Source organism: Oncorhynchus gorbuscha, linkage group LG19 (assembly GCF_021184085.1).
Source record: "Oncorhynchus gorbuscha isolate QuinsamMale2020 ecotype Even-year linkage group LG19, OgorEven_v1.0, whole genome shotgun sequence".
In the NCBI taxonomy this organism is placed as follows: domain Eukaryota; kingdom Metazoa; phylum Chordata; class Actinopteri; order Salmoniformes; family Salmonidae; genus Oncorhynchus; species Oncorhynchus gorbuscha.
Window position 1 is genome coordinate 43,115,994 of NC_060191.1, and position 16,489 is coordinate 43,132,482.

A 16,489-nucleotide genomic window follows, 5' to 3' on the forward strand; every position below is an offset into this window, starting at 1 on the left:
TTTGAGGTTCTCACAGATGGAACAGACACTGCCTGTCTGGACACCAGGGCCCGTATCCACATAAAGTCTTCCCATAGAGTAGGAGTGCTGAAATGGACTGGAACATGATCTGTTACAAGTAACATGATCCAGAATTATTCTTCCTGTTTTTAACATTCTCATGAACATCTCTTGGTCTGCTCTCCTTTCTCCCTGACCCTCTGACCCCTAACACTCTGTCATCCGGCCAAAAGCGAGAGGACAACGCTTGTTAGTTGATGTTCTAAGGAAGACTCCCGCCAAGAGAGAACAGAGAACAATTAGTTACAACCCCTTCCCATGCTCATGCATGGACACACACACACACGCACTCAGGGCAGCACACATTCAGGCACAACACACACGCACTCAGGCACGCACACACACACACACACACACACACACACACACACACACACACACACACACACACACACACACACACACACACACACACACACACACACACACACACACACACACACACACACACACACACACACACACACACACACACACACACACACACACACACACACACACACACACACAGCAGGAGGAAGGTCCTGCCAGGGGATCTCTTTGTTGCTCTTCCTCCGGCTGTGACATTTCACAGGGACACATCAGTGTTTGTTTCTGGTGGCTGTCCTGCTCGTTTGTTTGGAAAGAGCTGCTTTGGTTTTCATGGAAGGTTGAACGTTATCACTTTAATCCTTCTGGCTGGAGAGAACGTTATCACTTTAATCCTTCTGACTGGAGAGGACGTTATCACTTTAATCCTTCTGACTGGAGAGAACGTTATCACTTTAATCCTTCTGGCTGGAGATGATGTTATCACTTTAATCCTTCTGGATGGAGAGAACGTTATCACTTTAATCCTTCTGGCTGGAGAGAACGTTATCACTTTAATCCTTCTGACTGGAGAGGACGTTATCACTTTAATACTTCTGGCTGGAGAGAACATTATCACTTTAATCCTTCTGGATGGAGAGAACGTTATCACTTTAATCCTTCTGGCTGGAGATGATGTTATCACTTTAATCCTTCTGGCTGGAGAGAACGTTATCACTTTAATCCTTCTGGATGGAGAGAACATTATCACTTTAATCCTTCTGGATGGAGATGATGTTATCACTTTAATCCTTCTGGCTGGAGAGAACGTTATCACTTTAATCCTTCTGACTGGAGAGAACGTTATCACTTTAATCCTTCTGGATGGAGAGAACATTATCACTTTAATCCTTCTGGCTGGAGATGATGTTATCACTTTAATCATTCTGGATGTAGAGAACATTATCACTTTAATCCTTCTGGCTGGAGATGATGTTATCACTTTAATCCTTCTGGCTGGAGAGAACGTTATCACTTTAATCCTTCTGACTGGAGAGAACGTTATCACTTTAATCCTTCTGGATGGAGAGAACATTATCACTTTAATCCTTCTGGCTGGAGATGATGTTATCACTTTAATCCTTCTGGCTGGAGAGAACGTTATCACTTTAATCCTTCTGACTGGAGAGGACGTTATCACTTTAATACTTCTGGCTGGAGAGAACATTATCACTTTAATCCTTCTGGATGGAGAGAACGTTATCACTTTAATCCTTCTGGCTGGAGATGATGTTATCACTTTAATCCTTCTGGCTGGAGAGAACGTTATCACTTTAATCAATCTGGCTGGAGAGAACGTTATCACTTTAATCCTTCTGGCTGTAGAGAACGTTATCACTTTAATCCTTCTGGCTGGAGAGAACGTTATCGCTTTAATCCTTCTGGCTGGAGAGAACGTTATCACTTTAATCCTTCTGGCTGGAGAGAACGTTATCACTTTAATCCTTCTGGCTGGAGAGAACGTTATCACTTTAATCCTTCTGGATGGAGAGGACGTTATCACTTTTATAGTGGGTTACCAACCTATTCAAATAAGATTTGACATTTTCATAAAAAATGTTTTGATATTTTTTACATTCACTTTGGCACTAATTTCAGAACCTTGGTCATTTTTCAAAACTTGACAGAAAACTCAAAACTGTCATCACTTGCATTCATATCTTTAAAGAAACCTTGCACTTGAAGAATCATTGGTTCAAATAACTAATTTATCATGAAAAACCCTATGAACAATAGTTTATATCACCCACACACAAGATACCGATAGTGTCACTGTGTAGTTGTTCGTATAATCATTAAATATGTCAAGGAAATCGTCTTGAAAATGACTGCGTGGTCAGCGTACATTTTACTTTATTATAATGTCGCCAACAAATCAAGAAACAAAAAAACCTGACCGTGACGCTTACTAGGGCTATACAGGCCACTATAACAAAGACAACTACCCACAAATAAAGGGAAAAGGCTGCCTAAGTATGATTCCCAATCAGAGACAACGATAGACAGCTGCCCCGATTGAGAACCATACCCGGCCAAAACATAGAGCATAGAGTTTCCCACCCGAGTCACACCCTGACCAACCAAACAGAGAATAAAAAGATCTCTACGGTCAGGGCATGACAAAATATTGTTGTACAAAATATGTGAAACATGTTTCATTATGGTGCTACACATAAATACATCACTGTAAAAGGACTATTAGAGATAATACTACAGACAGTGGAATCATTGAACAAAATCTGACATGTATTGATGAAATACAATAAAATCACAACATAGGTTTCTTTGAATCAAAGCAAAAATAATTAGCTACAGAAAATTTTAAAAACTTCAGTAAAACATAAATTGCAGTGTTCCACACCCGGCTTACTGTAAATCACAAAACAAAGGATTGATTATTGTACTTCTATATTTCCATCAACCCTGTCTTTTGGATTTGGCCACAGGTTCTCATCCACATCACAATGGATGTTTTCATTAGCCAAACATCTTGGGAAGAATCTTCGGGCGAATCCAGGCCTGACACCGGTCTGTTGTGATGTCAGTGCATGCATCATCCATGGCCTGGAGAATGGTGGCTTGTTCGTGAGGGCGTCTATCATATACCTTCCACCTTCATGTGGAGACAAATCCATGTGGAGACAAAAGGAAGGTTACAAGGAGAGCTGCATTATATGATCCAATACAAGGTCGGCATCTCACCACACCATCTTCCGATATAGCCGCACACATGGAGATGTTGGCCCCGCGTTATCCAGGTACTTGGATAGTTGCCCGCTGGCCAATGAAATTCTGATCTCTCATCCTTGTTTTGGCCAGGTTGAAGCCCGTCTCTTCCAAAAAGAGGAATTTGTGATGGTTTTCGTCAGCATCCAGCTCCATCACCCTCTAAAAATACATTTTGGAAAGAGAATGACTGATTACAATGATGTAGAATTTTTTGCATCTTGAAATCTGAACATACCTGAACATACTCAGTCCTCAGTTGCTTCAATCTGTCTGCATTTCTTTCAAAAGGCACACGGTATAGTTGTTTTAGAGACCCTGGTGCCTTTTCAGCAAGCTTGCAATAGTCAGCAAACTGATGGCTTTCACATCGTTGAACATGTCGTCAATGGCCAAGATGTGCTGCTGAATTTCTGTAAGGCGAATATCATTTCTGCCCCGAACCAAATTGACCAGAGCCCGCTCTTGTTGGTCAGTCAGAATTTTGCCTCTGTCTCCCCTATTTGGCCTAGTCTCAATTCTGCAGGGAAAATGATAGTAAGAACACATTTAGTCACATCACCTACTCTGTGGTACACATCGGCATGCAGTGTACAGTCATGTGACAGTTGAGGGTAGCCGAATGTTTAGTGCATGCTGAAGACTTGCCATGATTTATGACATGATCTACAACTATTGCTCGTATTTCATTGGACACTCTCTGCTGTTGCTGCCGCTGTCTTGGTCCGTGACCTTGTCCTCTAGAATGTTCCCCCACACCTCTCAAACGAGGCCCACGACCACCTCTCAGAAGAGGTGCTTGTCTCCTGCCATTCCTTTGACCACCACGTCTTCCTCCTCCCACTGCTTGATTGTGACCTGGATCACCTGCCAGCTCCATGTTATCGCTAGGTTGTTGTAGGTGGATACCACTCATTTCACTATATACTCGTACCACAATGTGAAATCAATCATCAGTAACGAGTTGGCAGTATTGGAAATGCAATTACAAGGGCCTAAATACATACACGCACCGGCCACTTTATTAGGTACACCTGCATGTTAACGCAAATAGCCTGCTCCTTCGAACAGCGAGTCATGTGGCAGCCTGTAACTCAATATATAGAGTATATAGAGTAGAGAGCTTTAGTTGTTGTTCAACCAAACATTAAAACGGGCAAGATGAGTAATCTAAGCAACTTTGACCGTGGTATGATTGTTGGTGCCAGACATGTTGATTCCAACATTTCAAAAACAGCTGCCTTCCTGGGATTTTTTAGAGAATGTTGCGATGAACAAAACACATTCAGTGAGCGGCAGTTCCGTGGGCAAAAATACCTTGTTAATGAGAGAGAGGTCAGAGGAGAATGTCCAGACTCATTCAAGCTAACAGAAAGGCCACAAATAACAGCCGTTTAAAACAGTGGTGTACAGAAGGGCATCTCTTAACGTACAACACCGTGAGTAATTTAGGATGTTGTGGAAGCAAAAGGGGGTCCTACCCAGTACTAATAAAGTGGCCGGTGAGTGTAAAGTAATGTCAAATCTCAAAACATGGTCTGGAAAAGTGGTACATGGGACCATAGAAACAGTGTCTGATAGAGAATGATGATGAAATATTACATCCATAGATAATGTAGTCCAATTGGTGCGTTTTCCAATGTAATTGGTGTCAATGGATCTGGTTATCCTAAAACTTTCATGACCTAAACATGGAATATTGTTTGTCAGTTTCCATAAATCTATGCATTAAGAGTAATGCAACAGTTACTTATCATTTTGAGCAGTTGTATCAATTGATAGTAAGATCATTGTAATGAAATGAATAGACAGTCATCTCAGATGTAATGTGTGAATTGCATTTTGAAATGGTAATACTTTGATGTTAAGTTGTGTCATTTTGAACAGGGGATTTTTAGTTCAATGAACAAATGATCTTAGCTGTATGTGTATTTTATCCAAGCAATTGGAAATAGTGTTAAAGTTTTGGAAAATTTGCATTTTGATCATCTGTTTTGTGAGTTTTGTGTTTTGAAAAATAACATCAAGGTTCTGAAATTAGTGCCACAGTGATTGTAAAAAGCCATAACCTTTATTTAACCAGGCAAGTCAGTTAAGAACAAATTCTTATTTTCAATGATGGCCTAGGAACAGTGGGTTAACTGCCTGTTCAGGGGCAGAACGGCAGATTTGTACCTTGTCAGCTTGGGGGTTTGAACTTGCAACCTTCCAGTTACTAGTCCAATGCTCTAACCACTAGGCTACCCTGCCGGCCCCAAGTCTAGGGTTGCTACCCAAGCCAGGATTCAGAGAAGCTAGCCATCAACACAACTAACACAATCACTTCAAATTGAAGCTGGAAAGACTGCAAACTAGCTGCACTTCGTTTCGTTTGACCTTTTTTCAAATTACATTTCTTTGTATATATACAGTTGAAGTCGGAAGTTTACATACACTTAGGTTGGAGTCATTAAAACTCGTTTTTCAACAACTCCACAAATTTCTTGTTAACAAACTATAGTTTTTGCAAGTCAGTTAGGACACCTACTTTGTGCATGACAGAAGTAATATTTACAACGATTGTTTACAGACAGATTATTTCACTTATAATTCACTGTATCACAATTCCAGTGGGTCAGAAGTTTACATACACTAAGTTGACTGTGCCTTTAAACAGCTTGGAAAATTCCAGAAAATGATGTCATGGCTTTAGAAGCTTCTGATAGGCTAATTGACATAATTCGAATCAATTGGTGGTGTACCTATGGATGTATTTCAAGGCCTACCTTGAAACTTAGTGCCTCTTCGTTTGACATCATGGGAAAATCTAAATAAATCAGCCAAGACCTACGAAAACAAATTGTAGACCTCCACAAGTCTGGTTCATCATTGGGAGCAATTAAGGTACCACGTTCATCTGTACAAACAATAGCACGCAAGTATAAACACCGTGTGACCACGCAGCCGTCATACCGTTCAGCAAGGAGACGCATTCTGTCTCCTAGAGATGAACTTACTTTGGTGTGAAAAGTGCAAATCTATCCCGGAACAACAGCAAAGGATCTTGTGAAGATGCTGGAAGAAACCAGTACAGAAGTATCTATATCCACAGTAAAACAAGTCCTATATCGACATAACCTGAAAGGCCGCTCAGCAAGGAAGAAGCCACTGCTCCAAAACCGCCATAAAAAACCCAGACTACAGTTTGCAACTGCACATGGGGACACAGATCGTACTTTTTGGAGAAATGTCCTCTGGTCTGATGAAACAAAAATAGAACTGTTTGGCCATAATGTTTGGAGGAAAAAGGGGGAGGCTTGCAAGCCGAAGAACACCATCCCAACCGTGAAGCATGGGTGTGGCAGCATCATGTTGTGAGTGTGCTTTGCTGCAGGAGGGACTTGGTGCATATCACAAAGAGATGGCATCATGAGGAGAGAAAGTTATGTGGATATATTGAAGCAACATCTCAAGAGCTCAGTCAGGAAGTTGAAGCTTGGTCGCAAATGGGTCTTCCAAATGGACAATGACCCCAAGCATACTTCCAAAGTTGTGGCAAAATGGCTTAAGGACAACAAAGTCAAGGTATTGGAGTGGCAATCACAAAGCCCTGACCTCAAACCTATAGAACATTTGTGGGCAGAACTGAAAAAGTGTGTGCGAGCAAGGAGGCCTACAAACCTGACTCAGTTTCACCAGCTCTGTCAGGAGGAATAGGCCAGAATTCACCCAACTTATTGTGAGACCAAATTTAAACAATTTTAAGGCAGTGCTAACAAATACTAATTGACTGCATGTAAACGTCTGACCCACTGGGAATGTGATGAAAGAAATAAAAGCTGAAATAAATAATTATCTTTACTATTATTCTGACATGTCACATTCTTAAAATGAAGTGATCCTAACTGACCTAAAACAGGGAATTCTACTAGGACTAAATATCAGGAATTGTGAAAACTGAGTTTAAATGTATTTGGCTAAGGTGCATGTAAACTTCCGACTTCAACTGTACATAAAAAGGATGCCAGCTGATTCATGATTTCGACTGGCTGAGAAACGCTGCCTGTCTGTCATTACTATGGGAGAGCTGGAGATGGAATTTGAATATTGAAGCAATGGTGCAAATGTTGGTGAAAAAGACAGCAAGGTTTATACAAATCTCCGCTGTTGAAAACTAAATATTATTCTAAAAGAAATGTCAGATAATATCTCAATGCTTTTTGGAGTGGAGATTAACATTATAAATTGCTTGTCTGTGTGATGAGACAGTGGATTGTGCAGTCAGATGGAACAGAGTAAATAGGGAGTAAATTAGAGTAAATTTAGTCAGTGGTAACCTATGGAATAGACACCAGCTGGAATGCGCTTTTAACCAATCAGCATTCAGGATTAGACCCACCCGTTGTATAAGTATAGATACAATGTGTGATTGTGATTGAAGGTGTGATCGAAGTGAGCTGCTTTTTGAGTTGGTGGATGTGTTTGAATGCAGCTCTCTGACAGCCTTTTCCCCCTTTTTGTATATTTTCTAAAAGCAATGCCCATTCATACGCACATGTTCCAAGCCTATTCCAAGGTTATTCCAAGGTTATTCCAAGGTTATTCCAAGCCTATTCCAAGGTTATTCCAAGGTTATTCCAAGGTTATTCCCATGTAGTTTCACAATATCTCAGCAGTGGGACATTGATTATCAGAGTTGAAACCATATTCCCATGTCCACCAGATGAACTATGCCACAGTCTTTAAGATGATCCACACCTTCTTAGACCCAGTCCAGGTTTGTGTTTATTAGGTCCCACCGTAGGTATTGCATTAGAAATGTGAACATTTCTTGAAAAACTATTTCTGCGTCACTCTGCTTCTGAACATTTCCCTTGGTTCTGTGTCCCAGGTCAGCAGAGAGACTTCAACCTGCCAAGAGCTCTGTCAACTCATTCAGAGTAATGAAGCTGTGCTGTGTTGCTCAGAGCTCCTGTCCTACCTGTCTCTGCTTCACTGCAGTAGAGTTAGCCCTGCAGAACCATGCCTTGGCTTTCTGACTGCTAAACCTATTAAGGACAAGAAGACTGGGGAGGGGGATGCTGTACAAAGTTCTCCATGCTTTATTGGTTCACTCCTGCATAGCGTTCAGATTTCGTTTGACCTAGAAAGGTTGCAAGAACGAATCCCCGAGATCACAAGGTAAACATCTGTCGTTCTGCCCATGAACAAGGCAGTTAAACCACTGTTCCTAGGCCGTCATTGGAAATAAGAATTTGTTCTTAACTGACTTGCCTAGTAAAATAAAGGTAAAATAAAAATACCTAAAAATATGTGAGTGTGGTGGTTGTAATACTATGGTGATTCTCCCTGGATTAGATAAGTGCAGTCTTTGTGTTGTCTCAATGACCAGCACAGCTTGAGCAGATAGATTTTATATGATGTGGAAAGTATACCTAAGCCAGTACCCAGTATCTGGGTTAAATCATGAGGTAGTTGATGCAGCTCTGTCAACTCAGTGAAATGCTGATGCCACGAGCAGCACCACAGATATTGTGATGAGCAAGATGCAAGACTTTGCTCTCTCCACAGTCACACACAGTATCTTCGCATGTTCCGGTGTGGTAGCCAGGGGCCCAAAACCGTGGAGAAGTTGAGCCTCACGCTTCAACGCTCTTAGTTGTTGCAGAAATTGACCCACTATGCTGTTTACTTTCTGCATCTATGTCATATCGCTGAGTCTACCTTTTAGTAATGATAATATCATTCATTTCATTTATAGCACTTTCCATCAAGTGCTCAAAGCGTTTTACATAAAGTTTTACACACTGTAGTCAGAGCTTGGAGCCACTCCACAGTACTAATACAAACCAGGTTTGGTGGGTGAATGGGAAGTTTATTTAGATCTGGACCTCTGTTACATACCTGGAGCCATGAACCCAGCAGTTGGAGTCGCTCAGGGAGAGCCACGCCCAGCTTGTCGGAAAAACTTGGATAGTGGAGATGGAGAGGAGTGTTGAGTGAAGGGGCACACGATGGTGGCAGAATGTAGGGTAGACTTCGAACCATATCATTAGAAATATGTCAGCATGTTGACCTACTGTATATAACCATAGTATTTCAAGTTGCACGCTCTTAATGTCACGTGCACAGGTACACTGAAATGCCTTTCTTGCAAGCTCCAAACCCAACAATGCCGTAATCAATATCGATGTAGCACAAAAGAAATAACATAAGGTACAACAAAAACACAAGAAATAATAGGAGAAAGTAGGAAGCTATTTACAGGGCCGGTTCCAGTAGCATATTTACAATGTGCAGGATACCGAGTGACAGAGATAGATATGTGTAGGGGTACCAACCACCATATTCTAAAGAGACCACATTGTCAGACCATGAGAGAGATGGCACAATTATTTGATCATGCTGAGACTTTTAAATTCTGTTGTGGATTTTGTATTTGTCAATGGTTGAGGGAACTGGGAAAGGGGAAGAAAGAGATAGACAGAGGGGAGAGAGCTAACCTCTCCAATGTAGATTTATGATGTTTGCTTTCCTCCATGTTCCCTAATCCTGGTCTGTGTTGTGTAGAACATGTCTGGATAACATCATCACACAGCAAGGAGGCACGCGATCCTTTCTCTGGATCTCAGACTGGCTTTATCCACGCTTTACCCAGCCTCGAGTCACCTGGAACCCCAGGAGAACCATTAGATAACCACCAGGGAACCCCCTGGTTTTAAAGTATGAATTACTAACCTCATGCCTGTGCGCCACAGGTAAATCAGTCAGCCTTTATGAGACCTTAGGGGCCACATCCCAATGTACTTAAGGGCCTCACCCGCAATGGTATATTATGGTCCGTATATTCATGTGGATGTTGTGGAACAGAAACCGTTAGCGATACAGATAGGTATGTACACTACAGCGCCTGTTGACTGTCTGTTCCTCAGGCCCATATGTTTGGGTCTGAACCGATCTGTAGCGGGGCGATCTTAGTCTATTACGGTGCCTTGAGAAAGTATTTCAAAATTAGATTGTGTCACTAGTGGCTGCCTCATGTTATGGGTGTGCTTGTAATCATTAAGGACTGGGGAGTTTTCAGGATACAAAATAAATGGAGTTAAGCACAGGCGGGGGACCCTCCGGCAGCAGCGCCGGACAGGCGGGGGACCCTCCGGCAGCAGCGCCGGACAGGCGGGGGGGACTCCGGCAGCAGCGCCGGACAGGCGGGGGGGACTCCGGCAGCAGCGCCGGACAGGCGGGGGACTCCGGCAGCAGCGCCGGACAGGCGGGGACTCCGGCAGCAGCGCCGGACAGGCGGCGGGGGACTCCGGCAGCAGCGCCGGACAGGCGGGGACTCCGGCAGCAGCGCCGGACAGGCGGGGGACTCCGGCAGCAGCGCCGGACAGGCGGGGGACTCCGGCAGCAGCGCCGGACAGGCGGGGGACTCCGGCAGCAGCGCCGGACAGGCGGGGGACTCCGGCAGCAGCGCCGGACAGGCGGGGGACTCCGGCAGCAGCGCCGGACAGGCGGGGGACTCCGGCAGGGAGGAGACAGAGAGACAGCCTGGTGCGGGGGGCTGCCACCGGAGGGCTGGTGCGTGGAGGTGGTGACGGATAGACCGGACCGTGCAGGCGCACTGGAGCTCTTGAGCACCGAGCCTGCCCAACCTTATCCGGTTGAATGGTCCCGGTCGCCCTGCCAGTGCGGCGAGGTGGAATAGCCCGCACTGGGCTATGCAGGCGAACCGGGGACACCGTGTGCAAGGCTGGTGCCATGTAAGCTGGTCCAAGGAGACGCACTGGGGACCAGATGCGTAGAGCCGGCTTCATGACACTTGGCTCGATGCCCACTCTAGCCCGGCCGATACGCGGAGCTGGTATGTACCGCACCGGGCTATGCACCCGCACTGGGGACACCGTGCGCTCCACAGCATAACACGGTGCCAGCCCGGTCTCTCACCCCCCGGTAAGCACAGGAAGTTGGCGCAGGTCTCCTACCTGGCTTCACCACACTTCCTGTGTGCCCCCTCCCAAGAAATTTTTGGGGCTGACTCTCGGGCTTCCATCCGCTCTGCCTTGCTAGCTCCTCATAATGCCGCCTCTGCTTTTGCTGCCTCCAGCTCGGTTTTGGGGCGGCAATATTCCCCCCGGCTCTGCCCAGGGTCCTTTCCCGTCAAAGGATCTCCTCCCAAGTCCATTTATCCAAGTAGTGCAGCCTCTCCCACTGCTGCTGCTGCCTCTGTTGCTTCTCCTGCTGTTGCCTTTGCTGCTGCTGCTGTTGCTCCTGCTGCACCTGTCGCTTCTCCTGCTGCTGTTGCTGCTGCCTTTGTTTACCACGCCGCTTGGTCGTTGGTTGGTGGGTGATTCTGCAAGGGTTTTCCTGTGGTGAAGTAGAGGAGGACCAAAACGCAGCGTGGTTATATTGATTCATGTTTAATAAAAACAGATAAGTATGAACACTACAAAACAATAAACGTGGAAAACCAAAAACAGCCCTATCTGGTGCAAAACACAGAGACAGGAACAATCACCCAAAAACACACAGTGAAACCCAGGCTACCTAAGTATGATTCTCAATCAGAGACAACTAATGACACCTGCCTCTGATTGAGAACCATACTAGGCCGAAACATAGAAATACCCAAAACCTAGAAAAACAAACATAGACTGCCCACCCAACTCACGCCCTGACCATACTAAATAAATACAAAACAAAGGAAATAAAGGTCAGAACGTGACAACATGTTTTCACTTTGTCATTATGTTGTATTGTGGGTAGATGGGTGAGAGAAAAATATATTTTGAATTCAGGCTATAACAGGACAAAATGTGGAATAAGTATATCCGTTAACCATTAGGCAGACAGACATACATACAGACAATCAACGCATTCAAGAGGATCGGCCTGAGCAAGGTGCTGTGCAGGTTCATCATAAGTAGCTATTTTGGATGTAAGAACATTCATAGTTAAGTGATTCTGCACAGCATTTAGCAGAGGCCAATTCCCTCAAACATGCAAAGTGTGTTGTTCACAGAGTTCTTCCACATCGGGAAACAGTGAGCACACCCGTGCGTGTGGAAGGACCATTAAAACCAATGTCTGTTACTCATACTGAGATCAGCTTTGCTCCTGAGAAAGAGGCAGACAGTAAGGGAGTGTGGAAAGAAAGAGAAAGGCTATTGGGTTACAGAGGCCAGGGATCTGGCGTTATGTGTTTTCACCACAACTCACGCTCTCTAGGCCCGGACCCAAGGAGAATGCACACTGACAGAAGCCTGTAAGTGAAGCCTGGCTCTGCCAGCACGTTAGGGAGACTCAGTACAAACTGCCGATTCGCTCCCTCCTCCTCCTTTTCAACACTAAGTTTGACTTCTTGAACGGAGCCCTCTTTGGCGCGAGCGCCAAGCTGTGGCGGTTAACTGCGACACTGCCTCCTTCGCCGATGTGGGGTCCAATCGTCCACCTGCTTCTAATCACTGATGTCCGAGGGCACTATTCTAATTGTAATCCTTCAGATTGTGACATGCAGTTTGTAGCGTTGATGCTGTGTGTTGTGGGTCGATGCTCCCGCCCCGGCCTCAGTGCTCTCCACAACGTGTTAAACACACGATAGGTCTGAGACATCCGAGGCCGATCTTATTGGCTCCGTTTATGGCGCTTGTGAACACTACTCTGTCTCACTTCGTTACGCTTTAGAACGTCCGGGCTTTGGTGAAACGACATGTCGGTCTGCAGGAAGTAAGGAAACAGGAAATGAGCAGGGACGGTGAAATGCTGGGGACAGGTCACATCTGGTTTTAGCCAGACAAGCCAGATTTTGTTCAGGGTGTTTTTGTGAAAAGGCTTTCATGGACAGTGCCTGGGGAATTCGCTGCTCTCTCGCTGTTGGTGGATTATGCAGCAAAATGATTGAGCTGTGGAAGTCATAGTATGTCTGGCATTTAGTGTAGTCAGAAGGAGTCACAGTCGTGTGTGTGTGTGTGTGTGTGTGTGTGTGTGTGTGTGTGTGTGTGTGTGTGTGTGTGTGTGTGTGTGTGTGTGTGTGTGTGTGTGTGTGTGTGTGTGTGTGTGTGTGTGTGTGTGTGTGTGTGTGTGTGTGTGTGCTCATGTGTGCTTACGTGAATGTGTGCGTGTGTGGATAAGTGTGTATGTGGATAGCTCTGTGTCTGGGTGAGAGGGGTTAGGGGCTGAGACAATAATGCTAACTCGGGTGACTGCAATCATGTCTCTCACACATATGTTCCTTCCTTGTCAGCTGATAGCTACACCCCATCTGAGTTTGATCCGATTAGTTTTATCTGTTAGAAACAGAAACATTTCTGGTGTCGCAGCATGACATTTATCACGTTCCAGTAAGAGACTGGGGTTCCAGGTGTTAGTCTGGCTGACTGAGATTCTGTTTTTATCACTGTGAAGATACTGATACTGCTCATCTAATGTCCTCATTTGACCCCTAGATCTGTCATTTATACAGAGAGAAACAGGTCACTGTTAGACACTCTTCCTCCTTTCCCAGACGCCCTCCCTCCCTCCCTCCCTTCCCAGAGGTCCCTCCCTCCCTCCCTCCCTCCCTCCCTCCCTCCCTCCCTCCCTCCCTCCCTCCCTCCCTCCCTCCCTCCCTCCCACTGTCTCTCTCTGTTGGAGTCTCTTCCTAATGACATGCTAGTTAGCAGACAGAAATAAATGGCTTTTAAAAAATATGCTGACTCACTGCATTTAAATTGCCCAGGGAATTCTTTCTGTGGTACCTTGTTTGAATAATGTTCATCTGGCTATGAGCTGGAGGAAATTAACCCTCTCAAACACGTTTATTTCTCCCAGAGGAAAACATCCTGCTACATTGACTTTTACTTTCCAGGATACCCACATTTTTCTCTCTCTGTGTGTGTGTGTGTGTGTGTGTGTGTGTGTGTGTGTGTGTGTGTGTGTGTGTGTGTGTGTGTGTGTGTGTGTGTGTGTGTGTGTGTGTGTGTGTGTGTGTGTGTGTGTGTGTGTGTGTGTGTGTGTGTGTGTGTGTGGACGTGTTTAACTATACTTGTGGGGCCCAGAAGTCCCTACAAGAATAGCAAACCATTTTTCTTTTAACCAACTGGGGACATTTTGTTGTTCCCCATAAGGTCAAATGTTATTTCTAGGGGGTTTAGGGTTAAGGTTAGAATTAGTGTTAGGGTTAGAATTAGGTTTAGGGTTAAGGTTATAATTAGTGTTAGAATTAGTGTTAGGGTTAGAATTAGTTTTAGGGTTAAGGTTAGGAGCTAGGGTTAGTTTTAGAGTAAGGCGCTAGGGTTATGGTTAGGGTTATGGTTAGGTTTTTGGGTTAGGGTTAGGGTATGTGTTAGGTTTAGGGTTAAGGTTAGGGGCAAGGGTTAGTTTTAGGGTTAGGGTTAAGAGCTAGGGTTAGGTTTAGGGTTAGGGTTAGGGTTAGGAGCTATGGTTAGGGTTAAGGCTAGGAATTCATGTTAGGGTACGGGTTAAGGTTAGTGTTAGTGGTTAGGATTTTGGGAAATAGGATTTTGAATGGGACTGAATTGTGTGTCCCCACAAGTTTAGTTCTGCAAGACTGTGTGTGTGCGTGTGCGTGTGCGTGTGCGTGTGCGTGTGCGTGTGCGTGTGCGTGTGCGTGTGCGTGTGCGTGTGTGTGTGTGTGTGTGTGTGTGTGTGTGTGTGTGTGTGTGTGTGTGTGTGTGTGTGTGTGTGTGTGTGTGGAGACTTCCTGACCATAGTCAAGTAGCACTGTCTGGGTTCTGACACTTGCTGTTCATCAGCAACCACTGAGGACAACTGCTAGTGGTGTCCTGACTCTCCTCACTTCTCAGACTGTGATGATGTGTGATCGTGTGTATGTTTGGATGGCTCTGACAGAATCATACTGTGTATACTAGAGAGTGTGTATAATATGGCTCTGGAGAGTATTGGTCAGACTATGCTCCCGAACATTCCAATCTTAATCAGACCTTGAGGAAATGAAGCCTTGTGGACTGTATCTAGGTAGTCTTGGGGCATTTTGTAATGTAAAGTCCCATTTATACCCATTCTTATTTAACCATACATGCTAATAGTTAGTCTCACAGCTGTAAAGCTTGGATTGAAAACCCTGCATTATGAGTAGAGGGAAAACCAGAGTGGACATGATGAGAAGATTCCCCTGGATTCCTCGATTGATTTCTATAAAGAGAGAGAGCCTGTGACTGTCTGTGAGAGAGTTTGTTTCACTTCAGCAGGTGTGTGTGGGAGTGTTGGTTGACTGATTGGACAGTCTCTCTTCTCTGAGTCTTTTGCCTGCTATGGAGTGTCTCTCTGGTTAGTCCCACTCCCACAGGAGTCTCTGAAGGAAACTGACTGTTTTGTTTGGGCTCCTGGGTAACTGGAGCACTTATTGGTCTGATGATCTTGTGACTGTGAGACAAAAGACCAGACTTATTTGCCTTTAAACCCAAAGGGCTTGGAAAGTGGTTTGCAGTTGCTCGCTGTCAGCTGACAAAGGGATGACATAATCTCGTCTGTAACCAACATTTACGCTCCAAATTCCTCCGGTCTTAGCTCGGTTAAATTCCTGAATCTGACTGAGTCTGACTGCTAAATGGAGGTTGGAGGACCTAGTTAACAGATTAAAGTGCTCGAAGTGATTCTAATTCTCCCGCCTGTGTTTGGGATCAAGATTAATACCCTGCATCTGGTTGTAATGTGTACAGGTTTCATTGTTTGTTCTGGGCCAATTCAAGAATGTCTTCCAGATTCCTTGAGCAGAAATGTGTTTATGTAGCGAGCTTTAGCGGGAACCGTTGGATGACCACTGACAGGTCGGCCTGTGGGTTGGCTGGCAACACGTGTGTTCTTGTTCAAATCAGCTTTGAGGTCTGGTCCGAACTCCTGAACACAGACGTCCACCCTCTCACCCCTCCACCCCTAGAGACAGCCCCCAACCCCCCCAAAAACATGACAGCATGATTAGCTGCGATTAACAAGGCAGGTATAACCTTCATGAACTTCCCTGTGGAAGTTCTCTTCCTAATTGTCTTTAATAACGTATTGGTTGTGTAACCACTGGATAACGTTCTTACTAGTCTCCTATTTAGTACATCAGACAAGTTCCTCTTTGAGTTTCTACGGTTTCACAATTACTGTTTACCAGGCTTATATCTGGATCTGCATTGATACCTGTTTCTATTTATGAACATAATTGGTGCGACTTCGACCCTATTGTCCTTGTACCATTTGGGGTCAGTCAGAAACATCCCGAAATCGTAAGGCACTTGCCTTCCCACTACATCTTTCAAGTAATGCACAGAATAGAATTTGGAAATGGTGATAAGCCCGTCAGTTATATTTCAGAATGTGCAGACAGAAATAAATGTGGAGTAATCCAATTTGTCCAACAAACTCTAACTGC

At 44.7% G+C, this 16,489-nt stretch overlaps 1 protein-coding gene across 2 annotated transcripts in view; it reads left to right on the top strand.

Annotated features, from left to right (window-relative positions):
* LOC124006180 (multiple epidermal growth factor-like domains protein 6) overlaps positions 1–16,489 on the top strand; it is a 103,435-nt gene that overhangs the window by 3,435 nt on the left and 83,511 nt on the right. The gene's annotated exons all lie outside the window — the stretch shown is intronic.